Source organism: Mirounga angustirostris, unplaced genomic scaffold (genome assembly GCF_029215605.1).
Source record: "Mirounga angustirostris isolate CCGP_5_RB_7025 unplaced genomic scaffold, mMirAng1.0.hap1 SCAF_1, whole genome shotgun sequence".
Classification (NCBI taxonomy): Eukaryota; Metazoa; Chordata; class Mammalia; order Carnivora; family Phocidae; genus Mirounga; species Mirounga angustirostris.
Window position 1 is genome coordinate 162187751 of NW_026991709.1, and position 24749 is coordinate 162212499.

The window sequence follows — 24749 nt, forward strand, 5'->3', positions numbered from 1 at the left end:
ATGTATCATGGTGTTCACATGTATAGCACCTTAATGGGAGCATTAAAAGGATGATAATTGGGCCAATTCCCAGTGTGCTCTTCATGAGATCTGCAAGTTGTGTTCAGCTGGTCAGAGTTCTTACAGAGCGCACATCAAGACATCTCTGATACTTCAAAAACCAATGTTCAAAAGAAAAAGTATCACAGTTCTATCCCATTTAATTTTTCATTTACTGTAATGATTAAAGGCTTGTACCTATAATGGGTTATCTGAGAGAAGTAGTTGCAGGCAGCTTAAAATTTTCTCATGTCCTTTAAAAAATGTATTTTTAAAAAGGATTTATTCATTTAAGAGAGAGAGCATGGTGGGGAGGGGGAGGGGGAGAGAGAGTCTTAAGCAGCCTCTGCGCTGAGCATGGGGCTTGACGCGGGGCTTGATCCCATGACCCTGAGATCACAACCTGAGCTGAAACCAAGAGTTGGATGCTTAACCAACTGCACCACCCAAGCACCCCTAAAAAATATATATATATATATATTTTAATAGTTGATATTTTGGGCACCTGGGTGGCTCAGTTGGTTAAGCGACTGCCTTCGGCTCAGGTCATGATCCTGGAGTCCTGGGATCGAGTCCCGCATCGGGCTCCCTGCTCGGCAGGGAGTCTGCTTCTCCCTCTGACCCTCCTCCCTCTCATGCTCTCTGTCTCTCCTTCTCTCTGTCTCAAATAAATAAATAAAATCTTTAAAAAAAAAAATTGATATTTTAAGCACAAAATGTAAGAATTTCAAACATCAAGTAAAGTTTTTGTCCATTTTAAATGCCCTAAAAAATAAATAATATAGTTAAATTTTTCTTCATTTGAAGACCCCTTTATTTGCTTCCCAAAATATTTATACATAAAATTTGAATTTATCAATGAACCTTTTTCTCAGACAATTAAACTAAAGAATATGTGTAATTCGTGCATGTTAAACTTGACCTCACAAGTGTTTTAACTCCCTGAAGTGTCATTCTGCCTGCCCAGGGGGTCCTTGACAACCTCCTTTTGATAGAGACCCTGACTCACACTGCTTTAAGCACTGGACACTTTTTTCCCTCTTACTCATTTTCAGTAGGCATCTTCCAAAACATATGACACATTTCCTGCTGAAATTGATCTAATAGCCAGGATCAGGTTGTTAGCCCAGAGGAGCGCACTTGGATTTTTTTCTTTCCAAAGATCCTATTTACTTGTCAGAGAGCGAGCCAGCACAAGCAGGGGGAGTGGCAGGCAGAGGGAGAAGCAGGCTCCCCACTGAGCAGGGAGCCCGATGCGGGACTCCATCCCAGGACCCTGGGATCATGACCTGAGCCGAAGGCAGACGCTTAACTGTCTGAGCCACCCAAGCGTCCCCACATTTGAATTATTATTAGTGTAACACTCTTGCCCCTGCACTAAAGCAACGCAGACTACCTTTCTTTTTTTTAATAGCAGTAAAATTTACTGAGCTAGAACTCCCACAACCATACAATTCACCCTTTTACAGTGTTCTGTTCAGTGGTTCTTAGTATATTCACAGACTTGCTCATCCAGCATCACTAATTCCAGAACATTTTCATCACCTCCAGAAGGAACCCTGCGCCCCTCAGCTATCACCCTCCTCTTCTCCCATTCTTCCCAGCACCAAGCAACCACTAATCTACTTGCTATCTGTCGCTTTGCCTACTCTGAACATTTCATACAAAGGGAATTCTATAATGTATGGTCCTTTGAGATGCTTCTTTCACTTAAACTGTTTTCAAGTTTCATCCATATGGTAGCATGTTTCAGTACTTTATTCCTTTCACTGCTGAGTAATATTGCATCATATGAATTTACCACATTCCTATTCATCATTGGATATTAGGGTTTTTTCTACTTTTTGGCTATTATGAGTAGTGCTGCTGGGAACATTCATGCCCAAGTTTTTGAATGAACGTGTTTTCATTTCCCTAGGAGTGGAATTGCTGGGTCATATAGTAACTATGTTTAACCTTTTGAGAAACTATCAGCTTGTTTCCAAAGTGGCTGAATCATTTTACATTCCTACCAGCAAGCTCCCCATGCTCCTCAGCACTTGTTATTATCTGACTTCTTAATTATACCTGTCCTATGTGTGTAAAGCAGTTATCTCACTGTGGTTTTGATTTGCATTTCCTTGTTATTCTAATGTGTCTTCTCATTAGCTTTCCTATCTATAGCCTCCCAACCCAGGCTGTGGTCATCACATTTCATTATTGCCCAAGTGCTTGCCTTACTTAAAAGGCTTCCATTTCCCCTCTAAAAACTGCTTTTCATCTTCCATGGGGTGGGATCCCATATATCCTGACTCAGAGTTATGTCCAAAATAAGATTTCATGGCTTCTGAATGTGGCCCCTCCAATAAGTTAGATATGTGTTGGACGTTGTGATTGCTGACATAGCAGCTTTAAGACTCCTTCTGCTTAAAACCAAGATTTTTATTCTTAAAAAGGAAAAAGAAGGAGAAAGGAAGAAAGGGCGAGAAAGGAAGAAAAGAAAGAAGGCAAGAAGGCAGCTCTGCCTCCCACTAGTTGTGTGACCTAGAACTCGGGGTGTCCCAGCTCCTTGGGCCCTGCCTGGTGCCCCTTCACTCCTCGGCACCTTTGCGTGCGCTTTTCCTTCTTCTTGCAATGACCCCACCACCACCACCACCACCACCACCTCACTTGTCTGCCTAGCAAGTTCTTATTCTTTTACTTAACTTTACTAAAGAATTTTTCAAAGGTAGGCAAAAAACGAATAGTAATAATGAACCCAAATCCACAGTTACCAACTTGTAGTCAATCTTGCTTCATCTGCACTTGCCCTCCACTCCCCACTCCCCTCAACCTGGATCCATTTGAGGTAAATACCAGATAGCAGACAGTATTTGTCTGTTTTGATTTTTTTTTTTTTTAATTTCTGGTCAAATGCTCCTTTTTTTTTTAATTAAAATGACATTCACATAATAAAATTAACCAAAATTTTAAAGTGAACAGTGACATTTAGTACACTTGCAATATTGTGGAACAACTGTCTATCTGGTCTTGAAAAGTTTCACCACCCCAAAAAGAAACCCCATAGCCATTCAGCAGTTGCTCCCCCTTCCCCCTCCCCCCTCCCCCTAATCAGCATTTTGGATTCTGTCTCTGTGGATTTACCTATTCTGGATGTTTCATTTAAATGGAATCATCAAAGTGATAATTAAAGGATTGGGGTGGGGGGGGGATGAAATGGAATTGTCCCGTATGTGACATTTTTGTGTTTGGCTACTTTGATTTAGCATAATGTTTAAAAAGTTCATTCATGTTGTGGCATCACTTCATTCCTTTTTATGTCTGAGTAATATTCTGTTGTATGAACAGACCACATTTTGTGGAGCAATTCATCAGTCAGTGGCCACTTGGGTTGTTTCCACCTTTTGGCTGTTCCGAATCAGCTGCTCTAAACGTGTGTACGTGGACTTGTTTGAGTATCTGTTCTCAGTTCTTTGGGGGTGTCACCTGGGAGTGGAATTGCTGGGTCATATGGTAATTCAGCGTGTCATTTCTGAAGGCTTAAGCTGCCACTCCTCTGTGAAGCCTGTCCTGACTTCGCCTCATACACTCAGATGTCCCTGCCTTTTGCTGCTGTCTGGGTTACAGCACCCACCTCCCTGATGGTGTTCATTGGTTTATGTGTGGTTTTACCATATTACATCCCTTCCTCTGGTGACTGAGTCTGCTTTCAGGAAACACTCTCCCCCATTCTCGCTCCCCCTGGTTAAAGTCGAACCAACCCCATATGACCCCTGGCTCAAGGGATGGACAAGTAATCTAGTCAGGCCAGTGAGAGTCAGTCCTGAGGCTCTTGTGGCCTGCGCTGGGAAAGAAGGACTCGACACCTAGGTTTGCTATCTACGAGAGTCCTGTGTGCCCAGAGCTGTCCCAGCCTCAGCCTGCCTAAGCATGAACTCAAGAGGGACGGAGGCAAAGCTAAGACATGGAGACAAGAGATAAGTTCCTCATGAAACCAGCCTGACTCCTGGTTGCAGCCATGCTTAAAGCCATTTCATCTTCTGAAACTCACGATGGCATGAGCCACTAAATTTCCTTTACTGCTAAAATTCTTTGAGTTGGGTTTTGTTACTTACACCCAGGAGACACATGCGATGGTTGACCCCTAAGGAATTGTCTGCCCATACCCTTATGGAACCACACCTTCCCTAGCTTCAGCCATGCTGTCTGCATGAACGTGACCATTATTCTCAGTCTGGGACTGGCAGGCTTGGGACCCAAGAGAGGGTCAGTCCTAGTTTTTGGGTCATAGGAGCAGGTAAGTGTGAAGTTCGTGAGGGAGAGCTGTTGGCAGGGAGACCCCGCGTCAACAAGGAGAGGGGAGACAACACACACCACAGCACCAAGGGCACTGGCCCCAGCTGCTCCCACATTCAGCACACTCTATCCTTGCCATGGATTAACATGTAAGATATGCCAGCATAATTCAAACTAATCCCCCCCTCCTTGGGGCCTGATCGAACCATCTATTCATGTGTCTCCCGTAAACTCCTTAAGACACAAACCACTTCTTACTCACTTCTGTGCCCTTAACACCAGCCCGGCACTCTGACAGGACACCTACATGGACACATAGCTGACTTTGTCCAGTGCTTATCCATTCTAGGAGCTAAGTTATTATGTGAATCATCTTTTCTAATCCTCCCAGTATTCCTATTAGATGCAAGTAGATAGAACTATGTGAAATTTCCAGTACTCAATAACTGTGTTTAGCTCAACAAAACTCAGCAATTTCATGTGGCCCAATCAATAAATATGGTATCTTGCTAAGGAAGCCAGGGAGACTTGGGGTCTTGCCCAAGGTAAGCCAGGTAGAAAATGGTGGCACTGATGGGCAAGGTGAGGCCTTGATTTTTAGATGGCATGACTGAGTGAGAAGAAGAGAAAGCCACAAAACCGAGCCCCAGTCCCTGCCTGTCTGCCCTCTGCTCAGTGGGCAGCTGAGAGCAGAGGGGGCCAAGGGCCCCAAGGTTCAACGAACACACCAGGGTCGAGCAGAGTTGCTTCAGGTTCACCATGGAGCCCATCCCACTACTTTCCACAGGGCTCAGCCCAGACTGGCCACAGCTGGGCGACGGCACCTCTGCCACCCTGGGAACCCAGCATGTGTACCCAGAACAACAGAGCACAGTCGGGGCATGGTTCATCCTGCAAAGACTGATGGTCAGCAGAGAGAACAGGAATGGGGCCTCTGGGAAGAAGTCTCTGTGAAGGCACCCAGTGCGGGCAGAGCAGGCAGCCTGCCTTCTGCCCAAGTTTGATTCCCCGTGACCTCAGGCAGACTGTTCCCCTCTCCTTGCCTCTCTAACTCAGCTGGAAAATGGAGGTAATAATAGGCCAGGCTCATCAGGTTATGAGGGTTTCATGAATTAATCCATCCAAGTCCCTAGAAGACCATCTGACACATAGTACAGGCTCAGTGACTGTGAACTAGTGTTGCTATTATTTGGAAGCCCTGCTCCCATGGGCATCCTTTGCCCCAGCCGTGACAGAATGCTGCCACTTGCTGGCCCCTCCACACCTGTGCACGTGTTACTCTGCTTCTCCATCCCTCTGTCCACTTGGGAAATTTCTATTCTTCCTTCGAAGAGCACCTCTTCTCAGAAGACTTCCGTGACCAGCCCTTTTCCCCCTGCCACGTCCCCCAGACAGACCAGCAAATTGGTCTGCACTTCCTTTTCTGAGTATCCATGCTAGGACCAGCTAGGCTGGGCCTTTGCAACAACTACCCAGTGAGTGTGGTTGTGCATCTGCACATCTGTCAGCCCCCCACCCCAGACTATGAGGGGAACACAGGGAGGGGCTGGGTTCCTCTCCTCAGGAACCCCACCACACCTCAATGGGTAGGTGATGGCTGGGGCCCTGGGAGCCTTCGACACATATCCCATGAGGGCACTTTAGGATGCTCCCAGCTTTGGAAAGGGAGGTATCTAGTATGAAATGGCCAGCGATTGAACCAGAAATCTCCCAGTTACGGCACAAGTACCAGAGGAACTTGAGTCTGGAGGGAGGCTGGGATGCCATGGGTTCCCACACTTCAGACCCAGCTCCCTGGTGCCACCCATCAGAGAGCAGCAAACTAAGTTACAGGTGGGCCCCCCAAAGGAATTGGAAACCCCGTGCGCCTTCCCACACAATTTTAAATTGACATCTACAATATTTTAAAGTTTAATCAGATGTAAAGAATGTACTTTCCAGGATATTTTAAATATTGACATTGTGTTTCATCACTATTGGTAATACTTCCAGTGAATCCAAAGAACGTAGTGATTGGATACCCACCATCACCCACATAAAAAAGTACACGAATAAGCTCTTTATTAATGCAGTTTTACTTCATTGTTTATTTTTTTTTTAAAGTAATTTCTACACTCAATGTAGGGCTCAAACTCACAACCCCAAGATCAAGAGTGGTGTATTCTTCTGACTGAGCCAGCCAGGCTTCCCTTACCTCATTATTTTTGAATATGTTGAGTATTAATGAATATTTTGAAACTTGAATTCAATTCCACAGTCCCCACAAAGTTTCAGCCTAGGGTAATATATTCTTGTGCCTGGTCACATGCTCCTCCTTCTCTGTAGCAAAAACTATGGATGTAAAGTAAAGTTTCAAAAATTTAAAATTTTCTGTGACTATAAGTCACTTGTTTAAAAACTGTTATTCCAGAAAGTTCATTCAAACATTCATTACAAACTATAGAAATGATCCCTGAAAGTATAGTCTTCAAACATTCATTACAAATGTTATTAGATGGAGAGGGTGGGGAAATGGAGGCATGCGCAAGAGAAAAAGGGAGCAAAGGAATAAATCCAAACAAAAGAGAAAACAAAAACAAGGGCGCCTGGGTGGCTCAGTTGGTTGCGCGACTGCCTTCGGCTCAGGTCATGATCCTGGAGTCCCTGGATAGAGTCCCGCATTGGGCTTCCTGCTCGGTGGGGAGTCTGCTTCTCCCTCTGACCCTCCCCCCTCTCATGCTCTCTTTCTCTTCATTCTCTCTCTCTCAAATAAATAAATAAAAATCTTTAAAAACAAAAACAAATGTTATTAGAATACAACTGATCAAAACAATATAAATATATTACAATATTGATGCTTATTAAACAAAATGTTATTTGAATGCATTTTTAATGAGTTGATTAAATTTCCCTAGTTTTGTGTACCAGTGGTTAAATATTCCTTATATCTATGATGAGACAGTGTTCGGCTTCATCTCTTCCTAGTTCTCATTTTTAAAGATATAAGCACTCAGAGGTCTTGTCACATAAATAGGCAACAGAAAAGAAAGGGAGTAGTATTGGAGCAATGTAACTCTAAAATTACTTTAACTTCCTTTTGAGTTTTATGCCAAATCAATAGTAATCCATCATCAGGAGGATTGGGCCCTCCTGCAATCTTGTTGCAGGCAAAACATGGGAACTACTGGACTGGCAAAAGGATTTCTCTCCAAATCTCTGGAACACTTTAGAGCCCTTTTTCTTCTCCAGACCCAGAGCAGGACTTCCAACTGGCCTTTTGTTGGCCTCAGGTTGGGGGCATTTGCCTTTCTTTCCCAAAACAAGAAGCTACTTTTTCAAAGAGTCAATGCCCCATTTGAAGACGTGGTGGGTGAGGATGAGGCACCCCTTGACCAAGGGCCTGGGGAAACGGGTGGGGCCAAGAAGGATGAAAGAAAGTTTCCATCTTAGGATGCAAGTGCATTTTTTGCCCCCACCAGCCTCTTGCCCATAACTTGGCACTGTCAGTGGAGAGGACCTCAGACCTGCCCAGGGTCATTCAGTTAAAAACGGTGATTACTTCAGGCCAGGAAAGCTTAGTGAATAAATTTCAATTAATTAGAATAAAAGTGAACAACTAAATGTCCCGGACTGAATCCTGGGGTGGGGGGCTGGTTGGGGAAGGGGAGCATGCTATAAAAGACCTCCTTGGGACAACTGGCAATATGTGAATAAGGTTTTGCAGGTTAAACAATAGTATTGCATCATGATCAAATCACCTGATCTTGAAAATTCTGCTGTGGTTGTGTACGAATGCCCTTGTTCTTGGTTAAGTACCCACTTAAGGGTTTAGGGTTCAAGGGCGTCACGTCTGCAACTTACTCTCCGGTGTTTGAAAGGGGTCTTGAATACGCAGAGAATAGGTAAGAATGCTAAAACTTGGTGAATCAGGGTTATGAAGGGGGTCCAAGTAATCTCTATACTATTCTCCACTTTTCTGTAACTGAAACGATTTCGAAACAGACGCGGCAAGCCTGGTCTATGTCGCCCCCTGGTGGTTGGCATGGGGAAGCGCACCCTTCGTGTCGGAAACCTTTAAACTCCCCGCCTCGGGCTGTGGGTCCCAACCTCCCAGGGTCCAGCCACCCGTCCTGCAACAGCCTCCCGCCTAGGGCGTCCCCGGCGATGCCGGTTTGATTTCCCTGCTTGCTTAAATCCGTCTGTCTCTGTGAACAGCTGCAGGCATATTTCTGGTGCGAAATAATATGAAGTCACATTAATCTTGGTTTGAAAGAAGTCGGAATTTCAGAGCTTCCAACCCAGATCACATGCTTTCTACAACTTAGGAAACAGGCCCGGAGAGGGCAAGAGATAGAGCGTGACTAGAACCAAAGTCTTCCTGCCTCCTTTTCTCAGCAAGCAGGGGGTCCAAGCCCCTCCGTCCACTCACTAGATTTGACCCTCAAAGCTGGCCACGCCCCTAAAGCCTGGGCTCCCAGGAGGCGCCGTCTGACCTCGCCTCCCGCTCCCGACGCACCTGGGCCCTCTGGTCTCAAACCCACCCGGCACCTTCTCTCGCCTTACGGCCTTTGCATCCGCGACGCTCCGCACCGACTCCCCGAACTACAGGTGCCCTTCCGCACGAGTCTCCCCAGGTGTGCATTCATCCATTTGTCGTTGACCTGTTGCTGCGCACCCCTCTTCCTCCACTGGAATGGGGATTCCTGTGGACAGGACCCTGTCCGTCTGGTTTCCCGGTGTGTCCACCCTCCTGGCCCAGAGCGGGAACTTTGGCGAGGGCAGGAATGTTTGTCCCTGGTTCCTTTTCCTCCCGCCCCGGCCTTGCCCCCAGGTGACCGTCCGCAAGGGAGTGTCCCTTCCCGGAGCGTCTGTGGTTTCTGAGGCGCTCAAGGCCAGGAAGGGGTAAATGGGTGCAGGCGGGGGGCGGGCCGCTACTGGGGGACCCGCCCTCTGGGGGGGGCAGCGTGCCGCAGGAAGCGTGCGCCGCTGTAGCCGCGGAGGGGCGCAGTGGGGTTTGGGACCACTGGCCTGGGTGCCCTCCCAGGCGAGGACGGTCGGCGCGGGCTGGAGGAGTCCTCGCCGCGCCAGCCAGACACCCCTCCCCCAGCCCGCTTCCTGGCCGCGCCCACCGGCCCGACCCCGGCTCGCGCCGAAGGTCCCACCCCGGGGACAATGGCAGGGGCGGAGCTGGAGCGGACGTGCGGACAATGGACCCCCGCCCACCCTGGCCGGTCCGCATCCGGCTTTTCTCGGCCTGGGAGGGCGAGCGGGACGCGGAGGTGGCGCTGCTTCAAGGCCGCCACACACCCGGGCTCGGTCGGGCCGCGAGCCAGAGCCCCCGAGCGCTCCCCAACACACACACCCCGGGGCCCTCCCCCTCCCCCCGACACACACCCCGGGACCCTCCCCCTCCCGCCGACACACACCCCGGGACCCTCCCCCTCCCCCCGACACACACCCCGGGACCCTCCCCCTCCCGCCGACACACACCCCGGGACCCTCCCCCTCCCCCCGACACACACCCCGGGACCCTCCCCCTCCCGCCGACACACACCCCGGGACCCTCCCCCTCCCCCCGACACACACCCCGGGACCCTCCCACGGCGGCCGTCCTGGAGGCCCGGGGTCCACCCCCGACCCAACCCCGCCCCCAGCACTGCCCACCTGGAGACCTGGGGAGGGCAGCGGTGGTTTTCAACACCCCTCCCCTTTTTTAAATTAAGGTAAAATTTACATAGAGGGAAATGGACTGATCTCAAATGTGAAGTTTGATGAATTTTACACGTGTATATATCCTGTAACCAACTCTCAGAACAGGATAGAACATTCTCAGCTTCCCAGAAAATTCCCTGGTGCCCCTTCCCCAGTCCCTGACCCCAAACCCAGCCCCTGGTACTTTTTTTTTTTTTTTTTTTTGGGTCTCTACAGCTTTGCTTTCTCTAAAATGTCCTATAATTGGAATCATACATTGTGGAGACTTGAAACTGACTTTGAGATTCATCCCATGTTTTTGTGTCCATCAATAGGAGGGTTCTTTTTATTCCACTGTACGGCTGTATTTCCATTCGTTTATCTGTTCGCTGGTTGTGGGCCATCTGGATTGCTTCCAGTTTAGGGCAACTATTAATAGAGCTGCTATAAACATTTGTGTACAGGTTTTTGTGTGGATGTGTGTTTTCATACTTCCGATAAACTACTATGTGGGTTTTTAGAGGGCCTGCCCCATTTCACACACAAACACACTTCAGCCGTGTGGGAGAGTCCCCATCGTTCCACATCCTTGTCATCTCTTGTTGTCAGTTGTAAATTTCAGCCCCTCCCGTGGGTGTAATTGTCTCAAGAGTGTTTATCACCTAAACAAATGAGCAAACACCTAGAGCACCCCTCACCTTTAGCAAGTGAAAGAAGTCCTAATGGTTTCCCAGCCTTCCCCTGCCTTCCAAGTAGTGTTTAGGGGCAGGCATGGGTTCTGGGGCCAGGGTCAGCCCATATGCAGATCCTGGTGGACTGATGCCTGTCTCCATCAGTCCCCGAACTTCCTGTGCTTGAGTCCTTCCCAGGCTCCCAGCCCTTGGCGAAGGAGCTGGCCCTGAGCCCCCAGGTCAAAAGTGAGGGGGCTGGGGTTCAACCTGAGTCCTACCTGCTTGGCCATCCAGTCTCCCTTCCAGACAAAGAGCCTGTCTTTGTCCACTCAGGCTGCTATAACAGGATACCAGGGGCTGAGTGGCTTGTAAACAACAGACATTTATTTCTCACAGTTCTGGAGGCTGGGAAATCCAAGAACAAGGCACCAGCAGATTTGGTGTCTGGTGGGAGAGGCTGCTTCCTGGCTCATCCGTGGCTGCCTTCTCAATATGCCTTCACATGGTGGAAGGGACAAGGGAGTTTTCGGGTGCCTGTTTTTATAAGGGTACTAATCCTATTCATGAGTGCTCCACCTCCATGACCTAATCACCTCTCAAAGGCCCCATCTCCTACATCACACTGGGAGTTACGATTTGACATATGAATTTGCAGGGGACACATTCAGTCTACAGTCCAGCCTCTGGAAGAATCACTGATGGACAGATGGGGAGAGAGGCGAGTGAATGCACGTGCTGGGTTTGGAAGCCGAGGGTGTGGGAGGCAGCAGCCGAGGCACCTGGCAGGTAGGTAGGCCTCATGGCTGGACCCCTGAGGACCATCCCCTGAATCCACCCCACATCCGGAGGCCCGGCTCTGCCTCTGAAGCTCCTCATGACCTGAGTTTTGGAAGATGGGGCAGTGTTGCTAGGAGAGGCCTGCTTGCCTTCAACAGATCTTCCTGGCACACCTACTGTGTGCGGGGCACTGTCTGGCCCAGGGCACACAAGTCCTGCTGTGGTGAGAGTCACAGTCTAGCAGGAAGGATGGATGACAACCCCAGGGAGCCCTCCGGCTGGGGAGGGCCTCTTCGAAGGGACTCGAGTGATAAGAAGGGGGCAGCCCCGGGGAGGTCTGGAGGAAAGGCGTCCGGGCAGAGGGAACAGCAAAGGCTAAGGCCTGGAGGTGGGAACATGCTTAGGGCACACAAACACCAGTGAGCAGGCTAGTGTTGCTGGAGCAGAGAGCAAAGGCGAGAGCAGAAGGGGCTGAAATTCGTGAGGTCGAGGGGGTCAGCCGGTGTTTTAGTCCGCTCCAGCTGCCCTAACAAAGTACCACGGCTTTAACCACGGATATTACTCTTCTCACAGTTCTGGAGGCCGGAAGTCCAAATGCCAGGTGTTAGCACGTTTGGTTTCTTCGGCGGCCTCTCTCCTTGGCCTGCAGATGGCCACCTTCTCACTGTGTCCTCACCCGGTCTTTCCTGTGTGTTCCTGTCTGTATCCTAATCTCTTCTTCTAAGGACACTAGTCTTGTTCGATTAGAGCCCAATTACGGTCCTACTCTGAGGTACTGGGGGTTAGGGCTTCAACATATGAATTTGGGGGGGCATAATTGAGCGCATAACACATGGCTTTTGCTCCCAGGGAAGTGGGGGCCTGGGTGAGCCATGTTGAGCCAGAACAGACAAGATCTGATTTGCATGTTAATAGGATCTCTCTGGTGCCAAGGGGGCGGGGTGCGAAGACTAGACTCTAGGGGAGAAGGGGGACACCAGTGAGGAAGCTAGGGCAGTGGTCCAGGCTGGGCGCTGGTGGCCGGGCCTCGGTGGTAGGGCAAGTGGGACGCAGGGGTCAGACACTTGCTGTGTTTCAGAGGTGGAGCCCGCAGGTGTCTTGAAGGATAGATTGGGGGGGGGGGTGGAAGAGGAGTGGAGGGGGACTGGGGTCGGGGCCTTGAGCCCCTGGCGGGGAGCGGGGAGACCCCAGCTCCTTCAGGCATGATTGCTTATCCACTGTGTGCCTACTGTGTGCAGCTCAGCCCCTGCGGGTGAGGAAGGCAAAGCCCGGAGGCAAGAAGCCGGCCACATGGCATGCTGACTTGGCCCTTCTGCTCCTCTGGCCCTTCCTCCTTCCTCCTGGCAACACAGCCTGAGCCCCCACTTGGACAAACATCTTGCGGCCATTTCCGCCTCGCCTGCCCGGAGCCCCAGCCTGGCCTGAACAAACACTCGGGACCTGTGCTTCCGGCTTCAGCTCTGGGAAAAGCCCAACCAGGGGCTGTTGAGGTCAACCCTGGAGAGAAGTGGGAAGGAGGAGGCACCCAGCCCCTGCACGGAGGTCTGTCCGGCCTGCCCTGGGGGCCCCCCCTGCCTCTTCTGGAGCCATCAGAACAGTGCTTGGGTTGCAGGGTCCCCATCTGTCAAACGGGCCTAAGTACACCCACCTCAGAGGGCTCTAGGGGATGGGAAGCACTGAGCCCAGCCCTGGGGAGGGTGGCGCTGCCCACGGGGCCATGAGCGGGTAAGGTTCTAGGGGATCCCCCGGGGCCGTAGGGCAGGGGAGGGGGGCAGATTACACCTTCCCTCCTGTGGCCTCCCCATTCTTGTTCCCATTTTCTGAAATGCCCCATGGTGTGCACCTCTAGGCCTGTTCTGTCCTTTCAGAGCCTCCTGGAGTCCCTGTCTGAGACTGGGAACCAGGCTGGGGTTGGGGCCGGGGTGGACATTCTCGGCAACGTAAAATATATGACAATGGTTGGCTGTGAGAAGTGAGCTCCCCTTCCCCAGGAGCATGAGCAGAGGCAGCAGGATGTGTGGGAGGCGGCCTTGCCACGATTCCTCCTCAACTGCTTCTAGAGCGCCGTGGACTGTGGCGCGAAGTGGACAAGCTAGCAGGTTCTGGGATCAGAAAGACCCAGGTACAAAGGCCAGCTCTGCAGCATGACCAGTGCCTCAGTTTACTGAATGTGGAGGGGGGCTGCTTGGGGGCCTCTCTGGTCTGCGCCCTGAGGGGCACGCGGGGACTCCCCCCTCCGTGGCAAAGGGGGACGGGGTCTCCTTTCTCCACCTAATGGGGTGGGGGTGGCTCCGGGAGGACCCACCACTCAACACCCCCTAGTTGAAAGCTTTCCCAGATAAGGTCTCCCCAGCTGGGGTTTGATTTTGGTTCTGTTTTTGTTTTTCAGGCAGGATCTGGAAGCGGAAACAATGGAACTAATGTGTTGGTTTTCTTTTTTTTTTTCTTCTTTTGGAGCAGTTTCTCCTCATCTGAGAGCTGTGGGATTAGATTCCTACCTCGCCTTCCGGTCTTTGGAGGAGCCACCAGGAGAGGATGGGTGTGGGCGGAGGAGGTCAGAGAGGGGAGGGGAAGGAGGAGGTTTGGCAGGACAAGGAGTAGGGAAAGATGGGATGTGCTTCTTCCTGCCTCTGGATCTTTGCCCACTGTCCCTACCTCAGTGCCTGTCCAGGTTGGTAGCCCCTATGTTTCCTTGAGATCAGACATCCTCCTCCAGGAAGCCCTCCCTGACCTCCCCCACCAGGGCTAAAGTGGTATCAGCACCTTCTTGCCGTCATTAACCTAATTCCCTCTTACACTGTAGGCTGCTCATATTGATTTACAGACCTCTCCTCCACAGGAGACTCTTAGCTCAGCACAGGGCCTAAAGATGGCCCTCGGGGGATACAGGGAAAGGGGGGCCCAGTCCCTACCCTGTGGTCCTCACTGTCTGCTCAGGCATTTTGGTCTGGGAGGGGGAAGGCGGTAGGGGAGAAAGGAGAGGGAGAGTCAGACTCAAATGGGAGGGCCAGGGCCGGGGGCGGGGGTGAGGGGTGCAGGCACAGAGGGGATGTGGATGGGGAGAGTGCAAGGGCTGGACTTTGAGTGTGGAAACTTTGTGCTGTGACTTTGGGCACTGAGATCTCCCCGAGCCTTAGTTTCCTTCTCTGTAAAATGGGGATAACAGCACCACCTGGTGGGACTAACTTGACTGGTACCAGCCTAAGGCAGTGGGGGCGTCCTGCAGGTGCTTTAACCAGCTTGGTGAGGGCAGGAGCTGGGGTTGGTGCCCAGGTGGTGGGGTCTTTGGCGGGAGGATCTGGGGCCTGAAGGTGAAAGCAGAGCCCCAGACAGATAAATCACAGTGGACCACTCAGCTACTGGTGCTAAGAATAACGTGACCACCCCCTCCTGCCTTCTCCCAGCATCCTCCAAGAGAGGGGCAAGGGTCCTGCAAATAGAAGTGAATTATGGGCAGAGGGGGCACTCAAACCTGCTGTAAATCATGCCGGGACGGCAGCATTTACGAGCCTCTTCTCAGGCTCCTCACTTAACCTCTTGTCCTCTCCCTGGTCACGCAGGGGGTAGCACTGGGTGGACACGAGGGGGTCCAGAGGGTTGGGGCTCCAGCTTGGGCTTCCTGTGACTAAGAGCCACTGGTGGCCTTGAGGTCTGGTGAGGAGAGAAGGACTGGAATAGGGGGAGAGGAGGCAGAGAGAGGTAGCTCCTGGAAAAACACCTGCACCTTTCCAGCTGGATCATCGATGGGGGCTTGTCTGTGGACACTAACCCCCAGATGCTGGGCCCCAACGCGGAGTATCCTGCCCCCCCGCCCTTGTGCATGCACATGGCGCTGTGATCAATATCTGTCAGATGGCAGCCCACTCTTATGCATCGCTCACCGCGGGCGTGGCTCTGCCCCGAGTTAACGCTCCATGACATCCAAGAGAAACTGAGGCACAGATAAGGGCGGTTACTTGCCAGGAAGTTGCAGAGTTGGGCTTCCACCAATGCTGCCTCTCAAAGGGGGTCCTGAGGACCCCCCAAGTGAGTGCAGCCCTGGAAGTTGTATGGGAGGGGAGGGTGTGGGGTGCACGACCCCAGAGAGGTGACCATCGGCTCTGCGCCTCTGTGTCCCCACTGCAGGATGGAGCTGAGTCTGTCCCTCTGGGCTGTGGGGAGGTGACAGTTCCTGGGCTGGGCTGGGGCCATCTGAGTGCCTCCCTTCACAGCCCCCCCACCCCATTACCCTTCTCTTTGCAGGTGCAGCTGTGCTTTTGGCCTGTGATTCCCTGTAAAAATCCACTGGAATCCACATCCCCCTGCTTGTGGCTTTTGCCCCACGTTTATATTTAACACAAATAAGATACATTCTTTGAGGAGACTTAGAAAATTCAGACATGAAAGTCTTCAACCCCCACCCCCTCCGCCCCTAGCCAGGCATTGGATCCATCCTGCCTGACTCTGCCTCTCCTTGACCCCATGACCTGGGGGTGCACAGCCTCAGGGGCTGGGCCTCAGGTCGCCCATCAGGAGCTCTACTGCTTGTCCAAACCCATGTCCTGGGGCTGGAGCCCAGGCTATGGAAGCCCTCAGTTCCTTTTCCAGCAGGAGATGCCCAATTCTGCCCACGGGCGCTGACAGGGAAGTGAGAACGCAGAGGCAGGGATGGGGGTGACACGGGTCCACTGAGGAAGTGAAAGTGTCCCTGAATCCTCCCATCTCTGACAAGGCTGCCCACAGAGGGCCAGTGCCAGTGCCCTTGTCTGGAGCGTCCCAGAGTGGTGCCCCCAGCCAAAACCATCCTTGGGGTCCCCAGCTATAACTCAGGGAGGAAGGGGTCCCCTGGCCCCCTGCCCAGGGAGCCCCAGCGCTGGAGGACCTTCCCAGCCTCACACCCCTGACTTTGACGCCGGCCTGGGCAGCCAAACCTTTTTTTTTTTTTTTTTTTTTTAAGATTTTATTTATTTATTTGACAGAGAGAGAGACAGCGAGAGCAGGAACACAAGCAGGGGGAGTGGGAGAGGGAGAAGCAGGCCTCCTGCCAAGCAGGGAGCCCGATGCGGGACTCGACCCCAGGACCCTGGGATCATGACCTGAGCCGAAGGCAGACGCTTAACGACTGAGCCACCCAGGCGCCCCGGGCAGCCAAACCTCTTGAGTGAGGACCAGGAAATTGAGGCCAGGGGAAGGAGCACCCGATTGGCTCCGTTTTTAGGCAGAGATGGAGCCAGGCCTAGAACCCTGGCCTGCTCCAGCTTGGGCCTCAGACAGCTGCCCCAGAATTTCTTGATGGCTGCCTCCAGACCGGTTCTGGTGTCTCAAATTCCTTCTACCCCCTGTAACTCCATGCAAATCTCCGCGGCCACATAGACCTGGGTTCAGATCTCATGCTGATGTGGTCCTGGCAAGCCCCTGCCTCTATAAAATGGGGCCAGTGAGACCTTGTGCTCAGACGGGGAGTAAGTGCAAGAAGTTCACACCCACCCTGGAGGGACCCAGAATGGGTGTCAGTTGGGTTGGAGGGTTGGGACTCGTAGCCACTCCTGCCACACCAGTCCACCCCAGGTGTGATGGGACAAAGGACAGGGGAGCTGCATCAGCAATGACCTCATCCACTTCCGCTGGGGCCCCACAGGGCCCTGTTCTGCTGGGGAGAGGGTCTCCCCTCCTATCCTCTTCCTCTGGGCTCCTTCCTGCTTCCCTAGGTGCGGCCGGCCCTTCCGTCCAGGCGCTCATCAATCGCACCCAAAGTACCCAGTGTCCGGCAGGCCTTCTCAGGCCCTGACTCACTTCCTGTTTCCCGGAGCTGGAAATCAGTCTCCCTCCCCAGGCAGCAGCTCCAAGTCCCCACCAGCGTGTGCCCCCACCCAGGCCTGGGCATCCACCACTCATCATCCACGTCTGGGTTCTGCTGGACGTGAAACCAGCCCAAAGATGCTCCCGTTGGTCATTTAGGGATGTAGCAGCACCCACTTGGAGGGTCTGGCCATGGGGCAGCAGCAGGGGACAGGACAAATGAGGACGTGCCCTTGAGACGTCTGCTAACGTTCAATAATCCTGTCACTCGTGTGCCATGAGCTCTGCGCAGTGTCCAACCACCCTCAAGCTGAGTGGGGAGGCAGGAGGGGAACCAACCTGTGGCGGGACCAGCAGAAGCATGTGTGGGCTTGGAGTGAGGCCGGACGGCCACACAGAGACTGTGGACAAGGAAAGGGGGACGGGACTTTACCGCAAGAGCTTTCGCAGAATTTCAAGTTAGAGGAAAACAACACGAACAGATTTATAATTTGAAAACATCCCTCGGGCTGCTGTGTGGGGAAGTGATTTGGAGAGAGGAAGAGGAAGGAGTGGGAGGAGGCATCCAGGCAGGAGGAGGTGGGGCTTGGATGGATGCAGTAGTCTTGGGGGTGGAGGAGACCTGAACTGATGGTGGGTGATTAGCTGGTGACCTCTGGAGGTGTGTGAGGAAGGGACAGAGCACTCAGCATCTCCTAGGCTCCCCGTTGTGTGCACGGCAGTGGGGGCCTGGGGTTGGGTCCGGCCTGTGCCACTCCCGTGCTCCAGGACTTTGGACGAGTCACTTAACTTTGCCATGCCTCATCTCCCCCTTCTGTAAAATGAGTAGAAGAAAGAATGAAAGTGCCTTCCTCTAAGGTGGTAAATACAGTCATCCCTGTGATGCTCTTGGAACAGTGTCTGCTCCTGGGGGAGCCTCAATAAACATTAGCTGCTTTTATTCCAGAGCTGTTTTTCTACCTCAGGCCTTGTTGGTCTTGACCTTCTGCTGTGTGCCAGGGACTGTGCAAGGGGTGACAAGACCCCCGTGAGTCCAAGAAGCACAGCCTCACCCCACTTTTGCAGATGGGGAAACGGAGGCTCAGAGAGAGAAGGGCTCTGACCACGGTCCCCCAGTTGAAAGTGGTGAAGCAGGATGTGAACTGGGATCCCTCTGGCCCCACAGCCTCCCACGCTGTTCTGCTCAGGGACCCAAGTGGCCCTCCCCTGCCTGTGGCCCTGAGCTGAGGGAATGGAGGTGAGGCTGGAACCATTGCCCTATCAATTTTAACCCAGTCAAGTCTCATCCTCACTGGAAAACCTTCATTTTAGACACACAAACTCTCCCTAGGACCAAGTGGTATTGACCTTCCCTGGCAGATGGGTGAGTGCAGGTGAGGACATCTGCAAGAGGCCAGGGGGTGGGGGGAAGAGAGGGTCAAGGCTGCCGCAAGCTCTATGGAGTGGGCACTGGCCCAGGAACTGATAAAAGAGCATTTGTTCATTTCCTCTCTCATTCATTCACCCATTCATTCATTCATCCTTGTGAGCCTGCTTTTAAGTCTAACATTCTGCCAAGTGATATATGCCCCCAGTAAGATCCCGCTCCTGAGACCCCCCCCCCTCCAGTTGCTGGGGAACCGAGCAACAGGTACTGTCACCGGTGTGGGGGCTCTGATGGCGGAAGCACAGGTCACCGCGGGAGTCCAGAGGAGGAGGTTAACCCAGCCTGGGAGGTCTGGGAAGGCTGCCTGGAAGAAGCCAGAGCCAAGGCTTGGGGACACCCTGGAGATTTAGACAGGGCGACAGAGCAAGGGGGACTCAGGGGCTGCCGGGCCTTTGGGACTCAGATTCTGACTAAGGGTAAGAGACTCTGGGGGATGGGGAGAAGAACAAAGGATGGTGGCTCATGCTGAGACACGCAGCTGTGGTCAGTGGAGGTTGTTCTTGAGTAAGATGAGGAATGGCGTCACCCAAAAGTCCCTAAAGAACCAATTCCAAGTTCCTCAATAGAGGGGACTCTGGCTGGGCTGAGTAATTATTCACAGGCTGGGCTGCCCAAGGTTAAGGGCTGGACCGCCCAAGGCCAGAGGCAGGACCAGCCAAGGCCAGAAGCTGGCCACCCATGGTCAGAAGCTAGACCATCCAAGGTCAGAGGCTGGCCAGCCAAGGTCAGCCTGAACTCTGCAAAGCACAGATTGGGCTATTGAACGTTGGTCATAACAATCATGGAGTTTTATGAGGAAACCCTCCTCTGTCCCTGGGAGCAGCAGGACCAGGACCTGAGAAGGTCGTGATGGCCTCCAAGGCCCTGAATCCCCACTGTGCGCCATAGATCATGGGCCCACAGCAGCTCCCAGGGACATCCCTCCGCATCGGAAATCACACACAAAGGGACAAGTAGACCTTTGCTGTACACTCATCCCCCGCATGTTCCTGAATCCCCATTTGTGTACATACAACCCCAATGTGCACCCCAGGCACGCAGGAGCGCGAGCACACCCCCCACACACACACACCCACACACTCCCACCCCTGCTTATGTACATGTCCCCATCTCCCTACCCACTGGGCATGCACACACAACCCAGGAACCCCCACACAGGGGCGCCTACAGGCTGCTGCCGGCTGTGGGGAAGCTCATTAACAGGGCAGCCCCGTGGGGCCCCTGGTGCCTCTCTCCTGGTGGCAGGGAGCTGGGCCAGCGGGCTCGGTCCCCAGCCTCTCGGGCAGCTGTCTGTGACCCTTCCCCTGCAGACCAGCAGCCTGGGGTGGTACACGCCCAGCTCTGGGAGTGTGCAGACAGGGTAGAGTCTGTGTGCAGGCTGCAGGGCACTGACCGAGCAGTTCCCTGTGACCGAGAGGGGTCCCTCGGACTTACCCCCCAAAATGAGCTGTGGATCACCCACCCACTAGCTCCGGACTCAGAAAGAGGCACCCAGGGTGCGAAAGCCCAAGACCCAGGAACTCCCCGGCTGCAGCCTCCCTCTCCTCACCCCCGACCCACACCAGCTACCCCAGGCCTAGCAAGCCCACCTCCTACCGAGCCCTCAGGCCATCTTTTTGTTCTCTGCCTCTGCCAGCTCCTGTTCAGGCCCCTGGCATCACCTGGCTGGCCATCTGCAGAAGCCCCATCCCTGGCCTCCCTCAGCCCATTCTGATCCTGCCCCTTTCCCTCTGAAAGGCATCCTTAAACCATCTATGGCTTCCCAAACTTGTGTCATGGACAGAGGGCTCTCCTAGGCCTTGCCGGCCCTCCAGCCTCAGGTGGAGCCTCTTCTCCCCAACCCCCCGAACCTCTGCTCCATCCACATGAGCCTGTGGCCTCCACTCCGTTCCTGCAGGCCTCAGGCTGCCGCTCACCTGTAGGTCTCTGCCCTTGTCCCCTTGCCGGGAAAGCTCTCTCTTCACCTCCCTCACTCCTCATCATCCTGCAGATCTCAGCTCTCAAGAGCCTCTGCCTCGGGGAAGCCCTCACTGACCCCCAAGGTGGGCTCATCTGTCTATGAGAAACTCTCCTAGAACCACCTGGTGTCACTTCTTCTTAGGACGGGTGGCCCTTTGCGGTGACATAATTATTTGAGTTATTTGATTAAAGATCGGCTCCCCCATGAGGCTGCGCTGAGGATAGGGACCATGCCTGTGGTTCCCCATAATATTCCCAATTCCTGGTACATAGTAGGTGCTTAGTCAGTGATTGCTGAAGGGAGGGAGAGAGGGAGGGAGAAAGGAAGGAAGGGCTCCGGTCCTGTGTTTTATTCCACCCAGGGCTTTGCCTGGGTGTGCAGGTGGAATGGAGGGGGCAGACCTGCCCTGGGAATCGGGTGTGAGGAGTCACTTTGAGGGCCAGCGGGTCTTCCATGCCGAAGTGGGGAGAGCAGGATGGCCTGGACTTGTGAAGGTGGATGGTCCGTTTGGCCACAGGGACAAAACAGGAGTCAGGAGGCAGCTTTGGCAGAGTCTGTCTGGCAATGCCCAGGGAGGGGGGCCTCCAGCAAAAAACAGGACTATTCTGTCTGCTTGGCAGATGTCCTAGGGTGGTGATACAGCCATCTGTCCATCCCAGCGTAGTGACCATGTGTCTCACGCTGGAAGATCCAGGGCATCACTCAGTCCACTGGGGAAGACAATGCCTTCATACTGTGTGGTAACTGATTTGATAGGAGGGGCTTCTAATATTGCTTCAGGGCTCGTGGAAGTCTACTCAGAAGGGTCATTTAGAGTAGGCCTTGAGGGATGCCTAGGAGTTCATTAGGGAAGACTTTTCAGAAGAGGTGACCTTTGGGCCGGGTCTTGAGGGAAGCATAAAAGTTCACCAAGAAAACAAGACCGGAAACACATCTTCCCTGGACACTGGTTTCTCTTTACAGACTTGTGTAGGCCATGGGGCCAGTAAGACCTGGGCCCTGCTCATCCATACCAGCCTTTCCCATACACCCTGTGTTACTAAGAATAAGGACTCTGGAATCCAGGCTCCATACACCAGCGGTTGACCTCAGGCAAGTCACTGCATGTCCTGGTGCCTCAGTTTCCCCACCACTAAATGGGTATGATAATGGCAGCTTCATTGAAGGGCTGTTGTAAGGTTTCAATAAAGGAATAGAGGCAAGGGCCCAGCTGGAATCCAGCCATGGAAGTGGCAGTTATTGTTATTTTGTTACCTGCCCTGCACTTGCTCAGTAAGAGGAGAGGTGGGGGGCCCTGGGGGAGCGGTGAGGTGTCTGGAGGAGCACAGATTCCAGGGAGCCACTGAGGAAAGACCCAGCTCCCACCCTGAGCAGCGACCAAACATCACTGGCCAACTCTGTTGAGGGGGGCAGATGTATCATCCCGTTTCACAGAAGGGAAAACTGAGGCCCAGAGGAGGGTGTAGTCTGAGAGGGAGCAAAAGGGTCTCGAGATGAGGCCCTGGCTGCAGGTGGGAGGAGGCAGGACAGGGAGAAATCTGACAGAAACCCAAGCCAGCTCTGAGCTCCATCTGGCCCTAGGGCAGGGGAAGGGCAGGACTTTCCAAAAGTCAGAGCTGGGGGGATTGTGGGAGCAACACCTCCTTACCGTCAATGTCTTTAATAATAAATGTCATTGATTTATTTACCAAGGGCCAGGTGCTGGCTACACACTCTCTAGGGATTATCCCATTTGATCCCCACAGCCGGGAGAGGTAAGGGACTCTTCTACCCATTTCACAGGCATGAAAACTGAGACCCGGAGAGGTGAAGGGACTCACCCTGGGTCATATAAATAGGAAGCAGAGAGTTGAGATCTGAACCCAGGTCCCAGGACCACAGGGTAACAACTCCATAGCTTTGCCTGGGGTTCCCCTGCATTCTCACTGGGCCCCACTCTTGGAGAAGAGGGAACAGCCAAACGTGGGTGAAAGTTCCAGCTCTAACTTGAGCAGCTTGGTGGCCCAAAGTAAGTCACTTCCCCTCTCTGAGCCTCAGTCTCCCCCTCTGTACATGGGCTCACAGTCTCTGCAGCATGAAGAGAGGAGATGAAGTTCATGTTGGATACTCAATAATCGTGTGAGTGCTCCATAAACCTGGCTCAGGTGCCACTTCCCCTGGGAAGCCTGCCTTGCTTGCTCCCATGGGCCTGGTTGTCCAAATGTCCTCTACGTATCCCCTCAGCCCTGCTGTCGGAGGGCATAGTCACTGCTGTGTCCCCCAGGCACGCAGTAGGTGCTTACTCAACATCTGCTGGAATGAGCATGGTCACATGGACCTGGGTTCAAATCCAGAGCTATTGCCTTGCTTCTCCAAGCCTGTTTACTCATCCATCAGATGGGATCAACAGCACAGGCCATCGGGGATTTGGCAAGGATTGGCTGGGCAATGTCTAGTGTATGGCAGGTGCCCGGTAGGTGCCCGGCCCACAAGACTCCCCATCCTCCTCAGCTCTGGGCTTTCCCTGCCTCCCTGTGGCTCCTGGCCTCAGGGCCACATTCACGGAGCACCTGCTGTGTGCTCGGGGATCACCTGCCCCCAGCCGACCCCACCCCGGGTGGCCATCCCCTGGAGATGGCTGGAGCCTGAGAATGTGGGTGGGGCCCCCTGGGGCAGCCTGCCCCTCCCTGGCAGCTGCTTGACAGAGGCCTCAGTGTGGAGCTGCCGGGTCCTTTCACAGGCCCAGACCCATGACTGGACGTCTGAGAATGCCGCCCATTATCCGACTCACAGAGCACAAAGGGGCCACGCGGCGGCTTGGCAGGCCAGGCGCCCGGGATGGGTGCATGGGGGCCCCGGGTCCCCACCCCAGCCTGCCGCGGCCGCTCCACAGAGGGCAAGCATGTGCCTGGAGTTGGGAGAGGGCATCTCTCACGCGCAGGAATGAGAACCATTTCCTCCAGCTCCACGGGGAGACAAAGACAGAAAGCAATGGCCAGGGGCTCGTCCTCACAGGCAAGGGCAGGCCACCCCTCCTGAGCCCCTCCCCATCCCATTCCCAGGGTGGCATCCAATGGAGGCAGGGGGCTACATTCCAGAACTCCAAAGGGGGGTAAAACCCCTTAGTTTTCCATGGCATCTGCAGTGGGGAAGCATCCACAGGGCCGCACGAGCAGCACCAACTGTCCATAATTTAAACACATTAGTGTGATGGGTACTGTGTCTCCTGTCAGCGAGACCACTCTGGGGTCACCCTGGTCCCTCCTGGGCCACTGCAGTAGGACGTGGTAGCCATGACAGGAGATCCAGTGTGGAGGGGCAAGGCTGGCTAGAGACGGGGCAGGAGTCACTTTAGGCCACCGATTTGCTGTGTGACCTCAGGCAGGCCTCTAGACCTCTCTGAGCCTTGGCTTCCATGTTAATGAGCAGGGGGAGACCGGTGGAGGGTTAATTAAACAAGGTGATCTCGCGCGTCTGAGCCCTTAATGGCGCCCGCAAGACACAGCTCTGTGGTAGCTGCTATAGGGATGGTATCATTGTCTGGGGCTGGCGGGGCTTTCCTGAGTCGGGTACAGATGATCGGTTCGAGGAGTCTGAGGGAGAGGATCCCATGTTCCAGAGCTGGAAAGGCAACCGATACTTTCTGACATGCTGGACAAAGGACATGCCTATGTTTTTTTATCCTCACAGCAGTCTTGTGAGGTGGATTATATTCACCTTTTCCAGATAAGGAAACTGAGGCTCTAAGAGAGGTGGCACCACCAAGGTCACACAGTGGTTAGGGGCTGAAGTGGGTCTGGGCCTCAGGTCTCTCAGCTCTACGGCAAGGAGCAGAGGGACGGAGTGGCCAAGAGCAGGGTTTGGAGGCCAGTAAGCTGTGTAGCTGTAGGCAAGTGATGGCGGGGTGCCTGGCGGGCTCAGTCGTTAAGCGTCTGCCTTCGGCCCAGGTCATGGTCCCAGGGTCCTGGGATCGAGCCCCACATCGGGCTCCCTGCTCGGCGGGAAGCCTGCTTCCCCCTCTCCCACTCCCCCTGCTTGTGTTCCCTCTCTTGCTGTGTCTCTCTCTCTGTCAAATAAATAAATAAGAATCTTTAAAAAAAAAAAAATAGGCAAGTGATGGCACCTTCCTGACCCTCAGTGTCCCCATCTGTGAAACGGGCATGATAAAACCTAC

At 53.3% G+C, this 24749-nt stretch overlaps 1 long non-coding RNA gene across 2 annotated transcripts; it reads left to right on the forward strand.

Annotated features, from left to right (window-relative positions):
* The first annotated feature begins 11088 nt into the window (after positions 1-11088).
* Positions 11089-18140, forward strand: LOC135364475 (uncharacterized). 2 transcript variants are annotated; one of them, XR_010411655.1, is made up of 4 exons: positions 11089-11441; positions 12671-13554; positions 13893-13986; positions 15675-18140. It is a non-coding gene; the product is annotated as an uncharacterized LOC135364475 (long non-coding RNA). The 2 variants fall into 2 exon arrangements; XR_010411653.1 differs by lacking the exon at positions 15675-18140 and having other exon boundaries at positions 13893-14399.
* Positions 18141-24749: the final 6609 nt, after the last annotated feature.